Source organism: Canis lupus, chromosome 8, assembly GCF_011100685.1.
Source record: "Canis lupus familiaris isolate Mischka breed German Shepherd chromosome 8, alternate assembly UU_Cfam_GSD_1.0, whole genome shotgun sequence".
NCBI classification, from domain to species: domain Eukaryota; kingdom Metazoa; phylum Chordata; class Mammalia; order Carnivora; family Canidae; genus Canis; species Canis lupus.
This window is the reverse complement of record NC_049229.1, coordinates 61,804,900-61,829,622: the sequence shown is the minus strand read 5'-3', so window position 1 is coordinate 61,829,622 and position 24,723 is coordinate 61,804,900. Positions and strand designations below refer to the sequence as shown.

At 56.1% G+C, this 24,723-nt stretch overlaps 1 long non-coding RNA gene across 4 annotated transcripts in view; it reads right to left on the bottom strand.

The window, feature by feature from the left end:
* Window positions 1-24,709, bottom strand: part of LOC106559133 — a 30,426-nt gene extending 5,717 nt beyond the window's left edge. For 3 of the 4 annotated variants that reach the window (XR_005363691.1, XR_005363694.1, XR_005363692.1), the window contains exon 1: window positions 15,144-16,936. This is a non-coding gene — a long non-coding RNA (uncharacterized LOC106559133). Of the gene's footprint in view, window positions 1-15,143; window positions 16,937-21,987; window positions 22,168-24,543 lie in introns of those variants that run through there. The other variant, XR_005363693.1, reaches the window with a different exon arrangement.
* Between the last annotated feature and the right edge of the window lie 14 nt (window positions 24,710-24,723).

Below are 24,723 nucleotides of genomic sequence, written 5' to 3'. Positions count from 1 at the left end.
AATCCGTGAAGCCCGAGTCCGGGGACAAGGACAGCATGGCCTCAGTCTCCTGGCCTGCAATGCAGGGTGACCCCATGTGCCCCGTACCCTCTGAGAGCCCAGGGTGAGGTGGGGGCCGCTGTGAGCCACACCTCCGGCCTCAAGTCCCGAGCTGGACAGCTGCAGGGCCCTGGCCACGGTCCCTCCAGGGAGGGGACACCTTGGGGTCCGTCCCAGGGGAAGGAGGGATCCACGTACTCCCTTTCTCTTTTCTTCCTGAAGGAAAAAAAAAAAAAAAAAAAAAAAAAAAAAAACAACGCATGATGCTACATGTTCTTTGGGGATTTTTCAACACAATTGTCTAAAAATAGCCTGGGCCATCACAGCCCAATTCCTTTTTAGGAAGGGTTTCAGCAGCCCGGCCTGTCCTGGCGGCCCGCTCAGGAAGCGGAGGCTGGGCCAGCAGGGCCTCGCCGGGCCCTGGACGGGGGGCCACGGGGCCCCTCCCCCTGCTCAGGCCAGGCCCACCTCCGGTCTCCCACCTCCCGAGACCAGGCTGCCAAGAGCACGAGGTAGAGGAGGTGGTGGCCTCCTCATCCTCAGCTCCCCCTGGGGGCCACCTCCCTGAGACTGGGCCTCCGGCCCTCGGGCACTTTAGCCTCTTGCTAGGGCACAGCCATGGGTGCCCCGAATGGCTCCTCGGCGCCTTAATTTCTCCGTCGGGCCTCGAATACTGTGCACACCTGCCCTTTCCTGTGGTAGAGGGGCAGGACAGGCCCTGGAAGGCCACGTCCCGACCCACGGCCCACCGAGCCACGCAGCCTCCATCACTGCAGGGTGCAGGCACCAGGGTGCACCCTCTGAGCTGTGAGGGGATCGCGGGGACGCGTGTAGGACCCGGGACAGGCGGCAGCGCCCAGCCCTGCTGCGACTCCGTTTTGTGGCCGCCCGTCCTCACAGTGCGCCCTGTGGAAGGGCCCGAGCGACCTCCCCGCCCTCCACCAGGTTAACCGAGTGCGACTGTGTTTGAACATGGGGTCTGTAAAGCGGTGATGGGGTTGGATGCGGCCATCGGGTGGCCTTGCTCTGACGTCCTTAAAGGAGGAGGTCAGGACACAGGTGCGCACAGAAGAGCACGTGAGGACGTGGGGAGAAGGCGGCCCCGACCAGAAGAAACCAGCCCTGCTGACACCTCCACTTGGGCCCTCCAGCCTCCAGACCGGGAGACAAGACGTCTGTGGCTCCATCGGGGTCCGTGGGACTTTGTCACGGCAGCACGAGCAACCTAATACATGCCCCGTGACAAGGCGAAGGCCGAAGCCGGGGAGTGGCGAAGCAACGTCCCCAGGGTCACAGCGGCCGAGCGCCGGGCAGCCCGGGAAGCCAGGACCCTGTGTCCCCCTCGCTCTTTCCACTGGGGTCTCCGGAGGGGAGGGCCCTTCTCACTGTCTGTCCCCACAAAGGGCCTCGGGTCAGGGTGGGGGGACAGGTGATGACTACAGGAGACTCAGGCCCCCCTGCTGCCCGTGGGCACCCCGCTGGCCAGGGTGGGCCAGGCCCAGCCCTCCGAGCCCTGTCTCCTGCCCGCTCCTCGGGGGGCTCCCAGGTCCTCAGGGGCTGTGTGGTCTACACTGTGCCCCTGGTTAGGGAATCCAGCCAGATGGGGCCTCCTGCATGGCTGTTCCCAACTGGTGCCAGGGGGACGGGTCACAGGCGAGCTGGGAACTGCACCCAAGAGCTCCAGACACTAGTCTATGGGGACCGAGAAAAGTGTGCAGTTCGGGGCCTGCCCCCAGGGAGCCAGAAGGAAGGACAGCTGGGGCAGGGGGTGGAGCATTACCCGAGGCACCCCTGTCCCCACCCTTCCCGCCCTCCCGCCTCCTGCCCCTCTCCTCCCCTGAGAAGGGCTGACGTCCATTCTCTGCCCCTCCCCAGCCCCTGAGCCGGTGGGCAAGGGGAGCTCTGGGGGTGCCTGGCACCCAACCGAGAGGCCCACAGGCTGAGCCACGCAACAGGGTGCTCTGCTGAGACCCCACAGAAAACACGGGGACTGAGACACACATAAAGCACTTAAAGCAGGAGGCCCTCATGGGGGGCCACGGCCACGGGCACTGGCGTCAGCTGCCCCGGGTTCCAGGCCCGACTATACGGCGTGTCAGCTGTGTGACCTCGGTCTGTCGTGCCCTCTCGGCTCACCCATCTGTATGAGGGAGGATACTAAGGTTACGTGACGTATCCGCTTGGTATAAAACCCAATCGGGGCCTTACCCTGAAAGCTCGGGGCAGCAGCCCCACAGGCAGCAAGAGAGGGCTCAATGCAAGGAGAGCCGGGTCTGCATTCCCGCCCCCCATCCCCCCTGAGCTCCAGTCCTGGGCCTCAGTTTCTCCAGCCGGGGACTGAGAAGGCAAGGCTCTTGAAGGATGCTGTCTCTACCTCTGGGTTGTCTTCTGGAAGCCAGGGGACAGGACCACGGGAATGTGGGAACAGGCACGGGCGCCTGAGCCGTGATGTCAGGCGGGTCACCCCTCCCAAGCCCCAGCTGCTCACTCGTCTGGGGACCGGCTCCTCGTAAACCCTTTAGTGAGCTGTGGGAAGCCGCAGGGGCCTCAGAGGGCCCCCCTCACTCAGGCCTGCTCTGTGCCAGGCCTCCAGAGACAGCCGACCCTGCAAGGTGGCCGTCCCCAAGGGCCCGGGTGCCCGGTCAAGGCCAGGGCAGGAAGGAAGCTGGACTACAAGGCCCTGGCCAAGGCCACCCCTCCTCTGCCTCCTTCCCTGCTCCTACCCTGCCCCTGCCCCTTCCCCCAGAAGTTCTCTCCAAGTTCCTGGGAGGAAGCCAGTGGCCCTGGCATGTGACAGTGTTTGGCTTTGTCCTGTCAGAGGAGCAATTTTTTCCTCTCCTTGGCCGCACTTGCTTTTAATGACTCAGGGCTCAAGTTGGATCAAAGGCTCCCTGGTGGGAAGGACAGCAGGACAGTGTGTTTGTTGTGAGAAAATCAGGTGGGTGGGCCCGGGAGTAGGACCGCCCTGAACTCCAGGTGGGGCTGAGGGGCCCCTACGTCCTTCCACCAGAGACACGGTGGCAGGGGCAGGGCAGGGAGGAAGGGAAAGGCACCCTTCGGGGTAAGGTGAGAGCAGGGGGGTTTCCCTGGCATGTTTGCCATGACCGAGCAGCCTCCGCTGGAGCTTGGGGTCCCAGTGGACCTCTGTCTTCAGGGACCAGGAAGAGGAGCCTGGAACCATTGCCACGAGCCTCTGACTTCCTTGGCCTTCCTTCTGTCTCACACGGGCCCCCTCCCCCTCCCGCCAGGCTGCCCTTGTTTGGGGGTCTTGGCAGCAAAGGAAGGGGAAGCTTTTCTCAGGAGCAGCTGCACCAATGCTGGTCCTTGAAGATGGCAAGAGGGAAGGGGTTTGGGGCCTGGAAACACTGGCTGCCGGCAGCCTGGAGCCTGGCGGTGAGGCCTACGCAGGTGGTAAACAGGAGGGAGGCGGCCTCCCCAGGGAGCCGTTGCCCAGGCCCCTGATGAAGCTGTTTTGCAGAAGGGAGCGCAGAGGGAGTGGAGGGAGCGGGAGGGAGCCGGAGCCTGTTCCACAGGGACGGCCTCGCTGGAGCCTGGGAGTCGGGGAGAGCCTGTGTGACCACGTGCACACACACCCCTGCATGGACCCTGCATACACCCTGCACACGTGCCCCCGTGCACACATTCCCTGCACACATGCAGCCCTCCAACCCCCAGAGTGCTGTGCAAGGCCACACGACAGGGCAGAAGATCTGGTTCAGCTCCCAGCCTCTCCACAGCTTGCCTCATGACTTTGGCATATCACCTAACCTCTCTGAGCCTCGGTTTCCCCATCTGCCAGGTGGAGCTAGGGCTCGTGCCCCTCTTCCTGGTTATCTTGACGCTTGACATAGTAGCCGCCCATGTGGTCAGTCATCCTTATTCCCCATTTAGTTAAGGAAACCACACCTTGGCGTGGGTCGGGAGAGCCCCAAGGACACGGGCCACGTCACAGGACCCGGACCTGAATCACACTCTGACCCCAGAGGTCTCGTGTACATATACTTGACACATCTGGCATCCACTCACGTGTGTAAGCACATACACACAGCGGTGACAATGGCCACCGTGTCCTTTACACACACTCACACTGAGCAAGTCACACGTCCCCGCCTCCCAACCATGTTCGGTTGTGAATTGGAATCTAGCTGTACCTCACGTACAGTAGTTGCTTATCTAACAGGGACCCTGGGCACAGGGGACTTCCGGGCAGTTTGGGGCTTAGTGAGGCCCTCAAGGACCCAGTTCTTTCCATCTCTCCGCCCCATCCTCAGCGTTAACCTGGTGCCGCAGAGTTGCAGGATGGCTGCTGCGGCTCTGGACGTCATGTCTGCATTCCAGCACGAAAGGAGGAAAGGTGGCCTCGGCGAACTCTCCTTTCACACCTGTCTCTTTTATGAAGACATAGAAGCTCTCCCACTCCTGCCCCCACAGACTTTCCCTTATATTGTACAGCCTGGAACTGGGTCATTGGCCACCGAGAGCTACAGGGGAGGCGGGGAGGCCAGAATCCGGCACAGGGGCACGGGGCGGCAGCGAGGCAAGAGTCGGGCCCTGGGCCTCCCCGCACTCCGCCTGTTTTGAAGCAAAGCAGGACTCTGATGGCCCAATGGAGGGCAGCAGGGCCCTGGGTGTCCCCCCGACCCAGGGGGCAGTGCGAGGACAGGAGAGAAGAAGGCACAGCAGTCAGAGCTCCCTGGGAAGGAAGGAGAGGGACCCCCCCAATTCCAGAGCAGCGGGCCCGTAAAGACAATAGGCGCAGCCGGGAGAGGAGAGGGCCGCTCACCCCACCGTGGCCACCGAGGCACCAGAGTCTTGGCCATAACGTCCCGTGTCCTCCAAGGCCGATATCTGGTGCCATGGCCTGTTTCTTCCTCCCAGGCCACATGCAGTGGCAGCAACCCGGGGGGCCTCACACCTCGCCGGCCCCCTCATCAAGACCTGCCACCCTGCAGGCATGGACCTCTCAATCCCTTTCCACTTTGGAAAAACGGCAAGTCACAGAGAAGCCCACATGCTGTGGTGTGACCGCTCCCCACGGCCGCCAGGCCCCCAGGCCCCCAGGCCCCCATGGCCCCCAACCCCAGGATTGCTTGGAGATGAGGAGCCCTGAGGTGGCAGCACTTGGTAAAGACGGTTGGTAGAGGTTGGCTGCCTACCTGGCACCTTCTGGATGGAAGGTGGGATGTCTGCCCTTCTGCTGACAGAGTCTGGGGACAGACAGTCATGGCTGAGCCCGGACGGGGGTGCTTGGTCCTCGGGATCCAACCTTCCCCCCTGGGGACCTGTGACAGGCCTTCTCCCAGAGGCTTCCCTGCCCCTGCGTGTCCTGGGAGCCCTGGGAGCCCTAGGAGCCCTGGGAGCTGAGGCCCTGGAAGCTGAGGCCCTGGGAGCCCCAGGAGCCCTGGGAGCCCTGAGAACCCTGGGAGCCCTGGGAGCTGAGGCCCTGGGAGCCCTGGGAGCCCTGGGAGCCCTGGGAGCCCCGTGAGCCCTGGGAGCCCTGGGAGCACTGGGAGTCCTGGGAGCCCTGGTAGCCAGGGCTTAGGCCACGGCTTCCCTGCCCGCCCAGAGTGGCCTCTTGCTCCACTTGTGGCCCCGCAGACCCCGTCACAGCATCAAGTGTGACCAAATCTTTATGAACCAGAGTGTGAGATGGAAGCACAGGCTCCTGCGTGCGGGTCCCGGCCCCAGGGGGCTTGCTGGCAGCACCCCGGGCAGCTCTCTGTGCACCGGCGGTGCCCGCACGGGACCCTCCTGGCTGGCCCCCCTGCACCTCAAGAGGCACACCGTCTCTGGCGCCCTTCTGGCCTCCGTTCTGAGAACTCAGCTCCCCTACATGCCTCGGGTGTCGAGGATGGGGCGCTACATCTGGCGGCTGCCCCCCGAGACAGCCAGCGGTGAGCCAGGCAGGAGGCCCCGGCACCCGCGTCAGCAGCAGGCCCGCCCCGCGTGCAGGTGAGGAGGGCCACCTGTCCAAAAAGGTCACTGCGGTTTGTGTCACTCAGAGGATTCGCTTCTTTCCACCACTGCGACTTGCAGCCCAAAGCTGGGGGTGCGGGAGGTGCAAGGAGGCCTCCCGCGTCCGGGGCAGGCGGGCCCCGGCAGGGGGACTGGGAGTGCTCCCTGGGCCGTGTGTGCTCCCTGCCCCGGAACCTGGCCGGAGGTCCAGGGAGCGCTGGAGCTCCCGTTCACCGTCCCCAAGTACAGGCTCCGGCTGGGGCTCGGGAGACCCTGCCCCCAGGGGGAGTGTCCAGTCCTGGAGAGGGGCTGAGGGCCGCGGAGGTCACTCGGAAGCCCTGGTTCCCAACTGGGGCGATCGTGCCACCCCGGGGGAGGTGGGACACACTTGGGTGGCTGTGTCTGGCTGGGGTGCTCCGGGGCCAAGGGTGCTGCTAACCATACTTCAGGATATAGGACAAGCCCACCGCAGAGGATTAGCTGAGCCCCAAACATCAGCAGCGCACCTGTGGCCAACGAGGGATGTGGCCGGGGCTTGAGGCGGCTGGAGACAGGAGCGCAGGCTCTCCCATAACCATGCACTACCCTGGCGACACCCCGGGGTTCCTGATGGGGCTGCCAGGGGACGGCTCCGGGGTGGGAAAGCCTGCTGACCACAGGCCCTCACCAAGTCCCAGCAGGGGCCCAGGGACCAGCTCCCGGTGTGCACCACGGGGCGCCCAGGCTCTAGTGGGCTGGGGGAGACCCACGGAGGAGCTGGCCCAGTGTGAGGCTCCACCTACCTCCCCAGCTGGTCCCCGCCAGGCTTCCCGGCTCAGAGCAGTGAGGACAAGGACAGAGTCGCCGGGTCAGGGCCCGCGCCTGTCGCCAGCTCCCGCACACCCTGCTTCTGGCCTTCCGCCCACCGCGGCCTGGCCTCCTCTACTTTTCTCACCCCCGCCCCCGTCCCCCGCCGCCTGGACCCCCTCCTCCAGGATCCTGACCCCCCCAGCAGTGTCCTCCGGCCTGACCCTGTGGCCGCCCTCGATGGAGCCTCCCCTCCGCCCCCCTCAGGACTGACCACACCTTTCCTGTCCCCCCCACACCCACCCCGAGAATCCTGATTGAAGTCACTCCACGCGCTGGGCCACTCCCAGACGCAGCGCGTCAGGACACGTTTCCATTCAGCCCTCGGTCCTTTGAACGATCACGAACCACAACAAAACCCAGCTTTGATGAACTCGTTGCAAACAACCCTACACTTGTTTGTGCATATTTTAGTTTCAATAATGCAAAAGGGGACAAAGAAGAAAATGCAGGCTATGGCAGGAGGACAGTCCTGCGAGGACCCTGGCGGATATCCCCACACACGGATCCCCCCCCAAACCACACGGAAACCCCATCTCTTGGTATCAGGTGGTGTCACATGACCCCCTTTGTGCCGCGTCAATGTAGCGTGAGGAACTTTCCATGTCCGTAGGGTCATGTCCACCGTCCCCGATCTGCCTGCCGGGCAGTATTCCATCGGACAGGTGGAGTATAATCTAGCTTCCTCTGTTCCCTATTCATGGACATTTACGTGATTTCTAATTTTTTTGTCTTCACAATGCTCTGATGATTGTGTGTCACCCTTTGCTCGCTTGTCTGATTATTTGCTTAGAGCTGGATCTCGCGGGCATGTTTAAAAGTGGGCCACACGCTTCCAAATGGGCCTTTGGAAAAGTTGAGCCAACTTATGCTTTGAACCAATGGCAACGATACAAATAAATAACTACCGTGTATTCAGCACCTTTTCCTGCCCGGCACTGTCCTGAGCACTTTCTACATATGACATATTTAATCCCCCCACCCCCGCCCCCCGCGAACCTGCCCGGTGGCTGCTGTCGTTCCCACCGTACAGATGAGGAAGGTGAGGCCCCCGGGGAAATTTAGGCGGCTGCTCAGAGTCAGTAAGCAGCAGAGCATTGGCATCTGAAGGCACCCACTTCCCCCACTGCTGTGCACACTCAGACAAACATTCCTAATCTTTTGATAATCTAATGGGAAGGGGGCAAAAAAAAAAAAATCTCAGTGTTTCTTTTATTTCCATTTCTGTTACTGGTAAAGTTGTGTTTTCTTTTTCCCCCAGTTGCTCATCAGCCATTCTTTTATGAGTTACTTCTTCACTGCTTTTCTCATTTTTCAACCAGGCCATTCATCCTGTTATTGATTTGTGGTGACACTTTACATATTCCAGTCATTAGCCCTGTGTCTTCACTTGCCTTATGCCCCGTTTAGACAGTGAGGGTCTATGGGGAGAGGGTGTGTGGGCCACCCCGCCCACCCCCGCCTCCCCTGGTGCCTGGCACGGGGCAGGCTTCCAGAAGAGGGAGTCCTCATCGTTCAAAGGGAGCGCTGGGAGTTCCTGGTGCTCTACGGGTCACAACCCAACTATCATTGACTCTTAGCTCCTTGTCGGCCTCTTGGCCTGAAGGAAGCATTTCCGTCTGTCTGGCCTGGGGCACGTCCCATAGGATGGGGTGCCCAGGGCAGGTGGGACAGGTGGGCTCTTGAAGTCCCTGACGGTGATGACACAGAGGCTGGAGGCAGCTTCCTAATGTGCTCTGCAGGGTTCCAGGGTCCAGACTGACTGGAAGCCCCTGCTTCCTGGGTGCAGGAAGCTCCATCCCTGCTCCATCCCTGACCCCTCTGGCCACTTCCTGCCCTGGAGGACCCAGCCCCGGCGATACCCCGGGAGCCCCCACACTGCAGGTCCTGCAGTCGCCCTGTCCCCTAGCAGGTGGCCCCGAGCCAGGCCACCCTGCCTCTCCGAGTGTTCTCAGCCTCAGTACTCCCAGCTGCAGTGTTCCCAGCCTCAGTGCTCCCAGCCTCAGCGCTCCCAGCCTCAGCACTGCCAGCTGCAGTGTTTGCAGCCTCAATGCTCCCAGCCTCAGAGCTCCCAGTAGTAGTGCTCCCAGCCACAGCACTCCCAGCCTCAGTGCTCCCAGCCACAATGCTCCTGGCCTTAGTGCTCCCAGCTGCACAGCACTCCCAGCCTCAGTGCTCCCAGCCACACAGCGCTCCCAGCCTCAGTGCTCCTAGCCTCAGAGCTCCCAGCAGTAGTGCTCCCAGCCTCAGTGCTCCCAGCCCGGGCTGAGCTCAGGGAGGGAGCAGAGGGAGGGCACGGGCGGCACAAGGGCCCCTTTGTGCCCGTTGCTAAGGGCCTGGCTGTATTTACTCAGCCTGGGTAAACAGGAGGTGCCTGGAGGCCCTCTCTGTTATGACAACCTACAGAGCATTTTCTTTCCTTCCTGAGGCTGCTGACCCTGGCGGCTCCAGGGGGGTTCCCCACCTCGGAGGGGCTTCCCCAGGACCCAGCGGGATGTCTTCGCATGCAGGGGCAGGGCTGGAGGACACAAGAGGGCTCACTCAGCACCCCCCACCAAGGCTCCGCTGGAGACACTGAGGCCCCGGGCAGGAATGGGGAGATGAGGCGGGGTGGGGGTCTCTGGCCCCAGGTCACAGAGCAGGGGCTGGCTGAGACGGACCTGGCGGGGGGTCGTCTTCTGCATGGGGCTCATGTGGGAGGCGTCCACCTGCCCCTCGAACACCGGTCGTCACCACCTCCTGCCAGCCCTCGGGGAGGTGGGGGAGTCGGGGTGGGGGAGGCCGCCCAGCCCCGCGCCCAGAAGTCCTCAGCACCAGGCCCGGAAGGTGGAAAACCTCCCAAACTGTAGGCGTTTTGAAAGGTCTCACTGTCTTACCCAACCCTTAACAAGACAGGGTTAAGGAAGTCGTGGACTCGTTTCTAGTGCTTGCGATTCGTCAATAATCGCCCTTAACGCCCGTCCCAGGGCCAGAGCACAGGTACAGGATCCCTTTCCTGCAGACACGCGCCAGGGCCGAGGAGGTGCATCCAGTGAGGGCTCCCTCCCTGGCGGCTTGAGCCCCGAGGGTATCTCCGTCCTGCCCACGGGCGGTCGCCTCCTTTGCAGAGTGTCAGAGGGCTACCTTGGAGCCCTCGGTGCATGACAGGCCTCCTGCGACCGGCCTGGCCCAAGGTGGCCAGCAGCCAGGGCTCCCGTGTGACCTTCAGCCAGTGCCACCCTCCCTGGCTCCCTTCCTTGAGGAGAAGGACAAACTGTGCTCTGGGCTCTGCCTCTCTTGCCCCGAGGTCCCCGTCAGGCCTCCCCTCACACGGAGGACCCAGAAGGGCCAGGGGTGGGAATTGGGGGATCAGAAACTGATTTCCAGGGATATGTGTGACTCCCGGGCAGGTGTCCAATGGGCTTCCGCCAGGCCAGGTGCTCCTCCTGGCCCGAGCCCCAGCCACCCCTCCTGCCCACACCCCAAGCTCCACAAACAAAGGCCCTGTGTACCTTGGCCGGCGGGACACTCACACGGGGAATCCTTTAGGGAACAGAGTGGATTTCCTCAAAGGTGGGGGTGGGCCATCCTGGGGAGGCCTTCTGACCCAGGATCACCCTTCTCTGGCAAACAGCCCACAGCTCAGGGCCAGGCCCTGGGGTTGCTGTGAGCCTGGCCAAGTGTTCATCAAAGGGCCCAGGCAAGGCTCTACCCTCACAGGAGGAGGTCTGGGCACATGACCCCACCTGAGGATGACACACTTGGGCTGCCCCTCCCCACCCCCCAGGGCAGCCAGCCCTGCACTCAAAGGCTCCTCCCTGGCCCTTCTCTTACATCCCTTCCACCTCAGAATGTTGCTCCAGCACAGTGGTATCAGCACAGACTTCTGAGCCAGCCTTGGCCAGATGGCAGACAGCAAGGAGGGAAAGCCGGATTTGGGGTATTGGACTCCTCCCTGTACCGGCACTGTGCCTCCGCCGAGCTGGCCATTACTGTCCTCACTTACAGATGGAGAAACCGAGGCTCACCAGGTCCTGGGTGGCATAGGAGAGAACTTACAGTGTGCCTTCTGGTGGGCCTAGGACCACTTTGTGCCTGTGCTCCCATGCTGCTCTCAGAAAGAAGCAAAGAGCTCCACTGTGCCCATTAGCCACATGACCTGGGCATGTTACCCCACTGCTCCGGGTCCCAGGTTAATGACTCGTACCCCTGTTCTAAAGGTGGTGCAGTAGGTGCATTCATGCATCTTGAGCGCTGGGAACAGCCACGGTGTATCAACACCGTTACGCAAGCTTACTGGACGATGACAATGAGCGTGACAAAGATTACAAGATGAAACTCTCTGGGAAAGTAAAACATCTCAGGTCTGTGGAATCCAAACATTTTTCTAGCTGAGGTCCCTCCGGGGATCTAGGATTCTGGGAAGTGGGGCAGTTGGTCATCCTCTCAGTTTGTGCCGCCTGCAATGGTCTGGGCTGGGCTGGCCCCTGGGCCACTGTCTCAAAATTCTCCAAAGGCCAGGGGAGCTAAGAGCACCCTTCCTTGGCCTGCCCCTGACCCTACCTCAGCCTGGGTGGGACGCTAGCTGGGGGCACCTGGAGACGTGAGGTCATACATCGGTCAACATCTGCCCCATTGACGCAGGTTGGTTTCTCCTCTACAGTCCTGCACTGGGCATGGAGCCTCTAACAGGGAACACAGCAGAGGGGCCCAGGCCTCAAGGTGCTTGAAAGTGACAGGCAAGCAAACCTGTACATCATCACCATGGGATTTCTTTGGGGGAGGAGGTAAGAGATTATGGTTCCAGAGAAGAGGGAGACCAACTTCAAGGCAGCCCCAGAGCAAGGCAGAAGCACCCAGTGCCCCCAGGTTGGTACTACTATGCCCATTTCAGAGATGACAAAAGTGAGGCTGAAAGAGGTAAAGGGACCTGCCCAAGGTCACACAGCTAGTAAGGGGCAGAGTCACATCCTCCAAGCCCTCCGGGGGTTCGTGTTGCTTCCAGCAACCAAGCCTTGATCCATTTGACCCTGGGTCAAAGGCCAAATTGTGACACCTCCTCCTTTCCTGGAACCTTCCTTCTGTTTTGTCTGGGGGAAACAAGAAAAGAAGGAGAGGTCTGCAAAGGCAGAGAAGGGGAGCTTATTCTGATTTGCAAGCCCAGGAAGGAAGTCCCAGGGGGATCCGGCTTTGTGGCCCTAAGTTTACTCCCTACACTGTCTCTCCAGAGGTGTAGGGGGCAGCGAAGAGAGGACGAAGCCCCAGGAAGGTGGAGTGTGCACTTGCAAGCACGACATGAGGCAGGGTACGGTCAGCCTGGAGCAGCGCAGGAGTAGGGACACGGGGCTGCCTGGGCTTTGGCCCCATGGCCTTAGTGAGTCCCATAACCAAGGTGACAACTCCCATGGACTGCAAGCCTACACCGTGCCAGGCACCATGAAGAACACATTTTACACGTCACCTCACTGAATCCCAAGGTCGCTCCAGAAAGACTATGTCCCCGAGATCACAGAGGGTAAGGGACTTAGCCAAAGTCCCAAAGTGAATGAAAACCCGGGTCTGGTTTACTCTGGAGCCTGTATTCTCCGCCCTAGCCCTGGCCTGGCTCTGAGCACGTTTGGCACATGCAACGGAACCTGCCCCCACCTGGGCCAGGATGACTCTGGAAGAAGAAAAGAAGTGGAACTGGGTGCTCGTAGAATAGGCCAGACTTTCAGGAAAACACCTGTTTTGTGGGCTCTCTGGGGGTCACTGGCTGGGACCACAATGCTGAACCACATCCTGCATGGGCACTGGGACATTTGTCGGGTGAAATCTGAATGGAACAGGCACTGCCAATCGTCTTGGAAAGAACGTTCATGAACAGGATGTGTCGGGGGGGTAGCAGCGAGAGGGATGGAAGGATATTCTCCTCTTCTTGGCCTCACGCTTTTAGCCCCGGGGCCTAATGGGGCCTAACCGGGCTTCGGTGATGGGTGAGCTTTCCTGGATCACACGGAGGCAGCTGGGAGTTAAAAGCAAACTTGTGCCTCTGTCGCCCACCGCAGGTGTTACTGGAGCACCAGTAACAAGAACAATGACTAAGAAAAAAAAAGAACAATGACCAAGGAGCCCTCAGCCTCCATGCAGGGGCATCTTTCTGGTCGCCCTAGGGTTGGGGGGGCACCCACCTGGGGAGAGCCATGTCCTCGTGCCTTCCGAGGCCTGAAGAGCATTGGCAGGGAGCCCTGCAGTCTTGACAGGCTCCAGAGAAGAGGGCAGACCCTACCTCATTGCCTCAGGGCAAGCTTCCAGAGAGTGCAAGAGGTAGCCATGGTCCAGGAAAACGTGTGGAATCAGCAGGACCCCTGTGAGGGGGCTGGTTTCCAGCCAGGGATCAGCACCAAGTGGGGTCCCAGAACGGAGGTGAGCACGAGGGGGTCAGAAACGCCACGCCAGCTTGCTGTCCCTGGATGTTCTTTAGCTAACAAATCACCCCCAACACTTAGTGGCTGCCAACAATAACGTTTTACGACGACACCCCACAGTTCTGGGGGTCGACCCGTTGTCGTGTGGTTGCAGCGACTGGGGCCGGACCTGGTTTTGAAGACTTCTGCGTGCCTGTGTCTGGTGCTCGAGGCTGCCCACCAGCTGGCATCTCCGCAGGGCCACGGGCTGCAGCATTCACCTGTGGCCTCTGTGTGGCTTGGGCTTCCTCACACCATGGAGGCTGGCTTCCAAGGGTGGACAGCCCAAGAGAACCGGACAGAGCTCTGTCGCTTTCTTCCGACCCAATCTCTGAAGCCACATAACGTCACCTCTGACACGGTCACGGGCCTGCCAAGATTCAAGGTGGGGAGAGACCCCTGCCACACAAAAGGGTGAGGGTCGGGATCACACCATAAGAAGAGCGGGGTTGGCAGAGGGAGGTGTGGTGGCACCATCTTTGTGAGAGACAAGCTGCCATCTTCAGTAACTGTTGAGTGCCGACTGCGAATCAGTAGTGACCCCGCAGCGACAGCTCCTGCCTCGCGGAGCCACCATGCTGGTTGGGGAGTACAGCCGAATCGGTGAACTAAATAAACAGGCCAACCAGATAAATAGGTAAACTCAATGGCCTATCAAGTAGGGGTATGTGCTGAGGGGGACAGTAGCATAGGGTGGGGGACTGGGGTTGCAGGGCAGAGGTGACATACAGGTCAGTTGGCCGTATGAACATGGCTGTGGGAAGGTCCAGAGACAGAATTCCAGGAAACACATCAGGCAAAGCAGAGGCATGTGGGGCAGGGGGTCTGGGGTGCAGGAAGCACCCCAGGGCCCACAGGGCAGCAGTGGACAGAGAGGGAGAAGCTTGGGAGGCAGTAGGAGCAGGATGTGCTGAGCTGTTGGTCTGTCTCTGTGGGGCCTTGGGCTTCTGCTCTGAGCAAAGCAGGGGCCAGGGGTGGGGAAATGGAGAGTTTTGAGCAGAAGCAGAGGAATTTCAACTCCAAGAGCAGGAATTGGGCATTGAAGAGCACTCAACCCAATTCTCCTATGCCTCAGCCTTTGCTTGCATGCCCTTAATGATGGCGAACTCACCCTTTTGTTATTGATGGAGTTTGTCTTGTCATGAATGAAAATGAAGCCCTGGTCACTTGCCCTCATTATGGCCGGCCTCTGAGACCACTAAGTGGTCCCTCTTCCATCCCTTGACCTTTTAAGGGGGGGATGTCAAACCCTCTGAGTCTTCTCCATGTTGAACCTCAGGCAATTCTCCCACTAAGGTACATATACCTCAGCCTCTTCACCATATGGGTCATTTATGTGTGTCCTTCTTCTACAGACAGATTGACAAAATATAGCCCAACGGCTAAATCAGGCCCTCGGTCTGCTTTTGTAAATAAAGTTATCAGAACACAACCACACTCACTTGTTTACCATGGCCCATAGCTACTTTGTGCAGAGCTGAGTTGCCACCCCAGACACTGTACCACCCATGATGTTCCAATATTTAGTATTTGGCCCTTTATAGGGAAACCGTTCTGACCCCTGTCCTAAAGGTGTGTGTGCCTCAAGTCTTGCTCTGGCTCCAGTGCTGAAAAGAGATCACCAGGGTCAAGGAGAGACACAAGGAAGCCCAAAAAAGGGTGGACTCTGAAGCAGTAAAGAGCATTCCAAAGCACAGGATTATCATACTTTTCTATATATTTGTCCAACTCAAACATTAATTTACACAAACATAATATTTCAAAATTAGAATTCCTATCTAGTTCTCCGCAAAGGTTTCTAGGACATCTCTGGTTGAACAAATACAGATTTCTGTGTGTTCTTTCGTGACGTAGCAGCGCCAGAGCCCCAAACCTTACCTCGAGTCCCTCCGCTCGGCCTGTAAGGGGCGCAGCTGTTGAGCACAGAGCCGGGTGGTATCCTGAAGTGCAATTAAAAACCACAGATTCTTAACTCTGACACATAACAACATTAAAAACCGCAGCGGGCGTGAGGCCCACAAAGGGCTGAGTGTCTGAGGCTGACCGGCAGGGACCGGCCAACCACGTCTGCACCAAAGAAAGCGAGAAAGCCCACACCCCACCAGCCGGGCCGGCCTCCCTAGGAAACTTGGACTCTCCCTGGATTTTCCAAAGCAGAGGGTTTTTTTTTTTTTTTTTTTTTTCAGTCTCTATGGTCATGAACCATGAAAAGAAAGCCCTGAATTGTTTCCCAGGGAAGAAAGGAGAAAAAGAAAACACTAAAACCATTGCTGGTTCAAAAATCTGCTTTCGTTCTTCGGCTGCCGTAAAGAAAACGAACATGCAGCAGAACTTAAAAAATTAGAGAGGGAGGCTAAAGAGGCGAAGTCTTTACCTCTCATTGATAGTACCTTCCAGAATCTGCACCCTTGGGTAGTTGAATGGTGTGACCTCACTTGGCCTTTTGTGCTGGGTTCTGGGTCAGGGTCTGCAGAGGAGAAACTCCAAGCACCCCCACTCCAGTGAGAGGGGAAGGTGGAAGAGTTAGGGGAGTAACCGCCGGGTGTCCCTGGCTGGGGCTTTGCATGGAAGGGGACTAGAGAAAGGAGCAAGGTTCCCAGGCCCAGGCCCCCTTGGTCACTGCCACCCACGATGGGATGCAGGGATACAGGGCAATATATGGGTAGCACAGGTGTCCGAGCATCTTCTGGAAGCTTCAATAATGAAATCCATGGGTAAAGAGCTTGGAGAGAGAGGTGAGTGTTACCAAGGGAACAAGGCTGAGGACACAGATAGAGGTTCAGCCTTTGGACCTTGACCGCAGAGGACGGGTAGGGAATGGAGAAGAGGGACCATGGATGCCTCCATGCTCAGACCCTGTCCTGGGTTGGATGAGGGGTGCTCTGACCTGCAGCTCACCTTCCCTGAGCGTTTTCTGGGCACCCAGACCGCTCTCTGCTACTCCCCCAAACCTTTTCTACGCCATGGCCCTGGCAGGAGGCCAGGAAGCTGGCACTGCACCAGATCCTCTTCCTGCCACTCAGGAATGTGCCCAGGGTCATGTTCAGTGTGGAAAAGCAGCTGCCTCGGTCTGGCCTCCCCAGCCTCAACCCCAGGTTGAGATCATTTCCTTTTCTCATTTGTTCCATAAAAAAAAAAAAAATCTCTCCCCCAGTTGGTGGATAGGCAGGGCCTGCTCAGAATGAGCCTCTGGGGAGAAGCTTCGAGCAAATCAAAGAGTAGAATGCAGAGCTCTGGAGGGAGCTGGAAGCGCTGAGTTCCAGTCAGATACCTCGGGAGCTGGCTCTGACCTAGGCGGGCTGCCCACGCCCTCTGAGCCCCACTTCCTCTGACACTCCCTTGAACATACTGAGCCTAATGATCTCTAGCATTCTTGGTTTTCTTAACAACCACAAGTAGATGATTAGCTTATTGCCTATGGTCGAAATATGCAGTGTAAATGTCCCATGCCGGGGCCAACTGGGAGCCCAGGATGCCTAGTGAGAAAGCTGACCAGCTCAAGTGGCGCCAAAACTCTTACATCTCTCCATGAATCACAGCTAAGTATTGATCGTTTCACCTAACCACATTTCCATTCTTCCTCCTATCTTCCTTTACATTCTTCCATCCTTTTATCCCTTTTTATCTTTTTATCTACTCAACCATCCGCCCATCCTTCCATCCATCCATCCACCTATCCATCCATCCATCTGTCCACCTATCCATCCATCCCTCCATCCCTCCATCCATCCCTCCATCCCTCCCTCCATCCTCTATCAACCATTCATTCACCCATCCATCCACTCATCTATCCATCCACCCATCCCTCCATCCTTTATCAACCATCCATTCTTCCACCCATCATCCATTTCACACTTTTTTACTTCCATCCATCCATTCCATCCAACTACTCTTTTATCTTTTCATGCTTTCTCTCTTCCTTCCTCTCTTTCATCTCTCTACTCTTCCTTCTAAGCATCCAAACTTGACTCTTTCCCTCCCTCCCTCCCTCCCTCCCTCCCTCCCTCCCTCCCTCCCTCCTTCCCTCCCTCCATCTATCCATCCTTTAACTTTATCCTTCCTTCCTCCCACCCAGCTGTCCATCCTTCATTTCATCCTTGTTCCTTCAATATATCCACCCATCCACATTTCCTCTTTTCCCTCCTTCCGTCTATCCATCTATCCGATCATTCTTTCTTCCATCCTTCCATTTATCCGCTCATTTTTCTATCCTTCAATACATTCATAGATTACATATTTATGAACAGCTACTTAAACTAGACACTGTTTACATTTTAATATTCATATATATTCATGTTCAATCTGAACAAACCATGTGACTATTCTAGGAATACTTCTTCGGGATCAGAAACTTCCAAATACTTGAGGAACAATATGAGAAATGGGACATAAATTGTGTTCACAATAAGTTGTACAAATCTGAGAAGAAATTATACAATTCTGGGTCAGGATGGGTTTACTAGGACTTTGTGAGGGATTTGAGAGATGAATGTTTATCATACAGAGGAGGGAGGCCAAAGGAATGGAACATGCAAAGGTACAGAGGCATGACAACAGCATGGTGGTTCCTGAAACACAAGGGGAATGTTATGAAATAAGAAGGAGAGGGAGGAAGTGGGACATATGCAGGATTCCAGTTTCCAAGGGCCATCCAGGCCTTGCTGAGGAATTTGGACTCCGTCCTAAGGACAGTGTGGAGCCCTGGGAGTGAAAGACCCATCTGGCTGCAGTGGAGAGAATGAAATGGGGTGGGTCAGGGTGTGCCTGGACACAGGTCAGTTGGGAGGTCATTCTGGAAGGCAGGAGGGGAGAGAGGATGTGGTCTGGCAAGGTGATGGAGTTCAGATGGAGAGAGTGGGTAGGATAGAAGGTTATTTAGGAGGTGAGGAGATGAGGGTGAGGACACTGAGGGGACTCCTTCTCCGTGGTTAGGGGCAAAGATGTTGGGGCTAGGAATGCATGGGCAGCAGCGGGGGAGGGAGGGCAGGTGATAAGTCTGGGTCTGGTTAAGGATAATCTGAGGCCTGGAAGCATCCTGAAGCGGGGGTCTACTTGCCAGTGTGTGTGGATCTGGAGCACAGGACCCAGTCGGTCTTTGCTGCCTATTTGCTCATCTGGTTTCTGCTACTGCCCTCAGACTAAGGCTGGGCATTCATTCACTCACTTACTTGACAAAAGCTCTGCAAGCATCACATGTTGTTGGCCCTAGAATACATAGCAAACAGGCTATCAAAGTCCCTGACTTCCTGGGGGCTGCATTCTGGTGATGGGAACCCCCTCTGGACAGTCAGAGGTTGAGAGGTAAAGTGACTTTCCCAAGGGTACACAATCAGCTGGAGGCCAGGCCAGAGCAAAGTGGAAGCTCAGAGGAGCAGGGGAACAACACCGGCCAGCCCTACAGAAGACTCGGGAAGTTCCACGACTGTTCCAGCCTCTGGATGACTCAGCAGAGGGCTTCTCTGCAGCAGCCCAGGGGCAGCGGTGAGGCTCAGAGCCCTGCAGGGACGTAAAAGGACAGCCAGGTGTCCGTGGCCAGTTTCCCCTGCCTCTTGGGAGGCTGCTTGGTTTCCTCTCTCTCTTCCTGCTGGAACCTGCCTCCCCCCACTCAGCCCTGCCTGTCTCCTCAGCTTCCTGCTCCCTGCCCTGAGCTCCCACCACACCTTCACTTGGATCCCACAGCAACTGCCTGTCTGTCCTCTACGGCTGAGTTTGCCCCCGACTAGCTGTCGGGTTTCAGAAATGGCATTTGGCCTGAGTCACCTTCATTTCCTTCTCTGTAAAAGTGAGCCACCTGAGCTCAGGGACTGGAGCAGGCTTTGTGACCTGCGACAGGCCTGTCAGGGTATGCGGGGCTGAGCAGAAGCTGAGGCCAGTGCAGTGTCAAGCCCCAACCATGATAATAGATGCATTTCTTGAGCACTCGAGACTCTTGCCAGCCATTATGCAACTTTATCTTCACAAGCAGTCTACAGAATAGGCCCTTTTGCTACCCCTTTGTCTGCAGATGAGGAAGCAGAAATACAGACAGGTCAAGTACCTTGTCCTAGGTCGCAACAGCCAGCATGGGGCCTGGATTTGAACACCTAGCTCTAGTCCCCACATACTTCTGCATCATGCTATGTTCTTCTGGGAGCTGCCACTAAGGAGCAGAACCATGCTAGCCGTGGCAGAGGAAGTGTGGTGAGAGCTGAGCCCGCTCAGTATGAAGAAGAGATGGCTTGGGGACAGGAAATCCTTTCATCCCCCTCTTTATCTGGTTAACTCCTACCCACCTCTTAGAATGTAAGGGTCTTCTTCCCAGATCACTGTCTTTCTGGATGCTTCTGGGGAACAGGTAATCATCTCTGTCACAGGTGACGATTTCTTTGCATCTAGCACCTGGTTGCACCAGGCACGGGCTAAGCATTTGACATTTTTTCTTTCACTGAATCTTCACAGCCAGTGTGTCAGTACTTGGCTTGGCTGGGCAGAGGTCTCCGATGGCAGGAGCAGAGCCCACCAGAGCCAGCTTAAGAGAAAGGGAGCATACACTGGAAAGCTCCCCAGGTGCTTGCGGGAAAACTAGTCACAAAAGATTGCAGTCAGACCCTGGGAAGATATCAAGAACGCTTGCAGTCCTCTACAGCTCTCTCTTAATGGAGTTTCTCCTGTGGTCCTGAGACCCTGGGACCCAAGTCTGCTCCATGTAGGAAAAACTTCTCTCTCTCAGGACTATCCAGACATACAGGGGTTGCCCTGGCAGATGGCAGTGACCCACCCCTAGAGACCTGGAAGCAATGGTGGGAAATGTGTGGAGGAAATGGGCCAGCCCTGATGGGGACGTGGGCTCAAGCAGCCTCTGACAGGCTTGTTCCATTTCAGCCATTGGGAGCTATGGAAACCAGAATCAGATTTCCAATGCCTCCTTAGTGTCTCCAGCAGGATGTCCAACGAACATCTCAAAAAGAACATGGCCAGACTAGGTCTGTCCTCCCAAACCTGCTCTGCCCACATCCTTCCCCATCTCCGTTGATGGCAACTCCATCTTTCCAGCTGCTCAGGCCAAAACTTTAGTCATCCCTGATTCTTCTCTTTCTCTTCCATTCCACATTTGATCCTTCTGCAAATCCCGTTGGTTCGACCCCCAGAATCACTCCAGAATCTGCTGGCTCCCTCCATTGCTCTGGCTACAACCTTGTGCAAGCTTCCCCACCATCTGCTCCCACTCACCCCTTTTACCTCTTCCCTGACTTCTCCCTGCTATTTCTCCAGCACAGCCTCTGCACGGGCTGTTCCCTCTGCCTGGAGCCCCTTTCTGTCCCTCAAACCTCACGTGTGCATGGCTGAGTCTCTCAACCCCTTCACATCTTTGCTCAGGAGTCACTTTCTCAGTAAGCCTCAGCGTAACCTCCATATTTAACACTGCAACTGCCTCCCCGCTTCCGAGCTCATGCTGGGTGCTCCCAATTCCTCTTATCCTGCCAGGTTTTTTTCCTTTTTCTTTTTCCATAGCATTTATCACTTTTAACACTATATAATTTCAATATTTTATTATCTATTATCTGTCTCCATTCACTAGAATTTAAGCTTTATGGGAATATAGACATTACTTTTTCGACTTAACCGATATATCCTAAACATCTAGAATAATGACTGATCTGACATAGGTGTTCAACTAAAAAATATAATGGAGGGACACCTGGGTGGCTCAGCGGTTGAGTGCCTGTCTTCAGCTCAGGGCGTGATCCTGGGGTCCCAGGATCGAGTCCCACATCAGGCTTCATGCAGGGAGCCTGCCTATGTCTCTGCCTTTGTGTGTGTGTGTCTCTCTCTTATGAATAAATAAATAAAATCTTTAAAAAAATATAATGGAAGGGTGAGACTGCAAGTAAGTCAGGAGCTGAGAGCCTGAGGATGTCCCTAGGAGCTGGTCAGGGAACATGGGGTCCCCTCTCATATTGGGCTTGGGGATCCAGGCAGACTCAGCCCAGCTTCCTCTCTACCTCCTCATCCGCCCCTTCCCTACTTTTATGCATAGTGGATTGTACACTGGGGAGGGACTTGTTCTTAACTATATCCATAAAGATTTTGGGTGTGCTAAATAAAAAAGCCCCTTGAATTGTGCCAAAATTTTAGATTCACTTGAGAGTTTGTTGTTGTTGTTGTTGTTATTGGGGGTGGGAAGATGTCCCCCCCCCACCCAGCATTTACCACCTTCTGATATGCTATGTTATTTACTTATTATGTTATGTTTCTAAATTTATTATTACTTGTCAGATTCTAAAGGGGCTTTCTGATCCTAAACAACTGAGAACTACTTGTCTCAATCATCTTACTGTTTCCCTTGTGGCCAGTAGGAGTTCCTGGGCTCCCAGACCTAGGAGTTGCTCACCAAGCTCCCCTTGGTCTGTGACTACAGCCTTTACCCAATAGGAGAAGTGACACTTGGCACCCTAGGCCTCAGGGAGTCCCCCAGACTCTCCTTCCTCTGCTCGCAGCCTGGTAGTTCCCAAGCCCCCATAGACCCCGCCCTTCTTCATCTCAGGTGTTGGCCTGACTGTGCCCCGCAGGATTAGCCAGACCAAAATGGTGTCCTGGAAGGTTGCTGTGGTGCTCTCCGTGGTCCTGAACCACCACCTCACTAGTCTCTGCTCTGGATGAGATCTCTCTTTGAGAAGTAGAGGCAGGGAGAAGGGAATTGTGTGGCCCCAGAGGACTCCCTCCCCATGCAGTTTACACTTACCTTCCCTGAAACTCTAATTCTGCTTCTTTTGCTTTTATTAAATCTTCTTATCTTTGAGGACTTGGCCGAGTTGTCACTTCTCAGGGATGTCTTCCTGGGCTCTGCAAAACTGAGGGTGATCTCCTCTTCTGTGTTCACATAATGTCCTGTACTTCACATATTCCAGTGTGTGGGGACCACCTGTCCAAACCCCATCAGCCAATTTTAAGCTCCTCGTCTGTCTCCCACACATAGGAAATGACAATAAATCTTGGCTGAACAAATGAGTTAATGAATGAAATGAATGAGTGGTGGACAGTCTGGGGAAGGAATGCTCTCATGTTTGTTTCTACCCTTTGATATAGCCAGGACTAATATGCCAGGCTCTCCATGCTAGTATGGTGGAGAGAAATAACAGGTTGGCATGGTCCTTCCCCTAAGGAACATTGTGGAGGAATTAACAGTGGTTAATATGCTGGGTCTCATTTTACAGGTGGGAAGACTTGGGGGTCAGAGAAATGATGCAATTCTTCTGTAACCACATAGCTCAGGAGTGATGGAGATGAAACCTGGACCTCGTACCCATCACCTGCCTATGCCATCACTTCCCCTTTCTAGGTTATAGTTCACACTCCTGTGTAATGAAGACATTGAACTAACTCTTTCTCTAAGGGAATTTTCCAGCCTATCCTATTCCTTGGGTTATAACTTCTCAGGCCACTAACATTGCACAAAGAAAGGTCTTTGCTCCAAGGCATAGTTACGTCTCCAAGTCATGTTATCAGAAACGAGGTGGGGTGCCACTGTTTTCCATGAGCTGGGTTCTCAGCATCAACCTAAAGTGTCTACACGGTCAAGGCTCATGAAGTGAGGCACAATACAACCCAGCCTCATCTCAATCTGGTCAATAGCCAGGGCTTCTAAGACAGCTCACATCCCACCTGCTGCAGTGAACTTATGGGAACTGGGGGAAATTCTATTGTAGTCAAACCAGGAACCCTCTCCTGCCAAATTTTGAGAGGTGGGGACCATAAGCCCTGAACTAGTGTCAGTTTTCACTTCCTGGAACTGTCTCACATATGTGCCACACAACCACACAAGCTCCATGTCTCTGCTTCTGGGGCAGTCAAAGCCTGGGTTCTACAAGGCTTTGATGATCAAAAATGGGCTGTGGTATTCAAAGCTACTGAATAAAGACTGTTTACTCAAGGGACAGGGGTTTTGACAAAATGGGGTCCGCAGGAAAAAAATCAAGTAAGTACCTGGGGAGGTGAAATGTAGGAGATTCCTCATTAAGCCACGACCTACCAACCCTGAAAGGAGCAGCTGGCCTCCTGCTGGGGACTGAGGCTCAGTCAAGGGGGAAGGCCAAGGACAGAGGGAGGAGCCAAGATAGACCATGAGACCCTGACAGGGAAGCCTAGAGGGAAGTTGCTAAAGGCTGGCTTTATGACCTTCTTACTCCCATTCTTTTCCTGTGTCCCCCTGGCTCTCAGCAGCCTGCCTGTTCTCTGGGGCTGAGCTATCACATAGCTACTCCCATCTGTGTTGTCCTCAGGTGCACCATGACTGCCCGAATCATGGCTAAGCCCTGGAGAGAGGACCTGGGCAAGTCAGGAGGCCTGTGCGACCTTGGACAAATCATCCAAGCCACCCCTCTGGCCCAATGTCCCAGCTGTAAAAAAGGGATGAGCTAGATATTCTCTGAGGGCCTTTGGTGTCAGTCACACCAAGGCCTCCATCCTAGATTCCGAGGGGGGAAGGGCTAGGTCTCCACAGAGAGGCCATGCTGGCCCCAAATCTAGAAGCAGTTGTAGCTGGCCGCCTACGCACAGGCAGGCAGGCGGAAGGCAGGGTGCTGCAGCCTCGTTGCCAAGCAGAGAACTTTCCACTGGGTCCAGGTTTCCATCACCATGGCAACTACTGGGGGTTGGAAGCAGAATTCCTCAGAATTCCAGGGAGATTATATGGGGGAGGGAAGAATAAGAAAAGGAGCCCTAAGCAAGCCCCCGAGTGGACAAAGCTGGCACCCAAATGGGCCCCACATTTCCTCTTTGCCTCTTTTGTTCCCTTCCTCTTTCAATGTTTCTCTCTGCATCTTTTTCTCTTTTCTCTAAACCCCTCTTCCCCCACTCCTTTCCCTGATCCCTCGCTCTTAGGAGGGAGGCTAATTAATGGCTAATATTTACTGATCGAGTACTATATACCAGGCATCATTTCAAGTGTTTTACATATGTAAACTCCTATAATCCTCCCAACCTCTGTAGTAGGTTCTATCATCCCCATTTTACAGATGGGGAAGTGGAGGCCCAGGGAAGTTAGGTGACTCACCCAGCTCACACAGTAAATGGCAGATTCAGTCTAGTTGGGCTCCCATGACTACATCCTCAGCCTATGGGGTCTGGATGGTCTCCCTAGTCTGAAAAATTCCAGGTGCTGCTGATGAAATCGGGGGTGGGAGTGACAGAGAAGGGACACAGGCAGCATATGTTTATGCCTTGGAGATCCCACAGGGCCTTCCCTGCTTCCCCCTTCCCTCTGCTTGCACCCTACACTTATCTTCCTGGTTGAGCATACCTTCCTGGCACTATTGGCCAAGTTACCTGGCCCTGGTTGACAGCCAACTCGCTCAGGCCCAGAGATGGCAATGGGTCTAATGTCATTGGGAGGTCCAGGAGACCAGAGACCTGGATGTCATTTCCAGCACCCCTTCATTCCTCTTGAGATACCCTGGGAAAGAGAACCTGACCCAGAAAT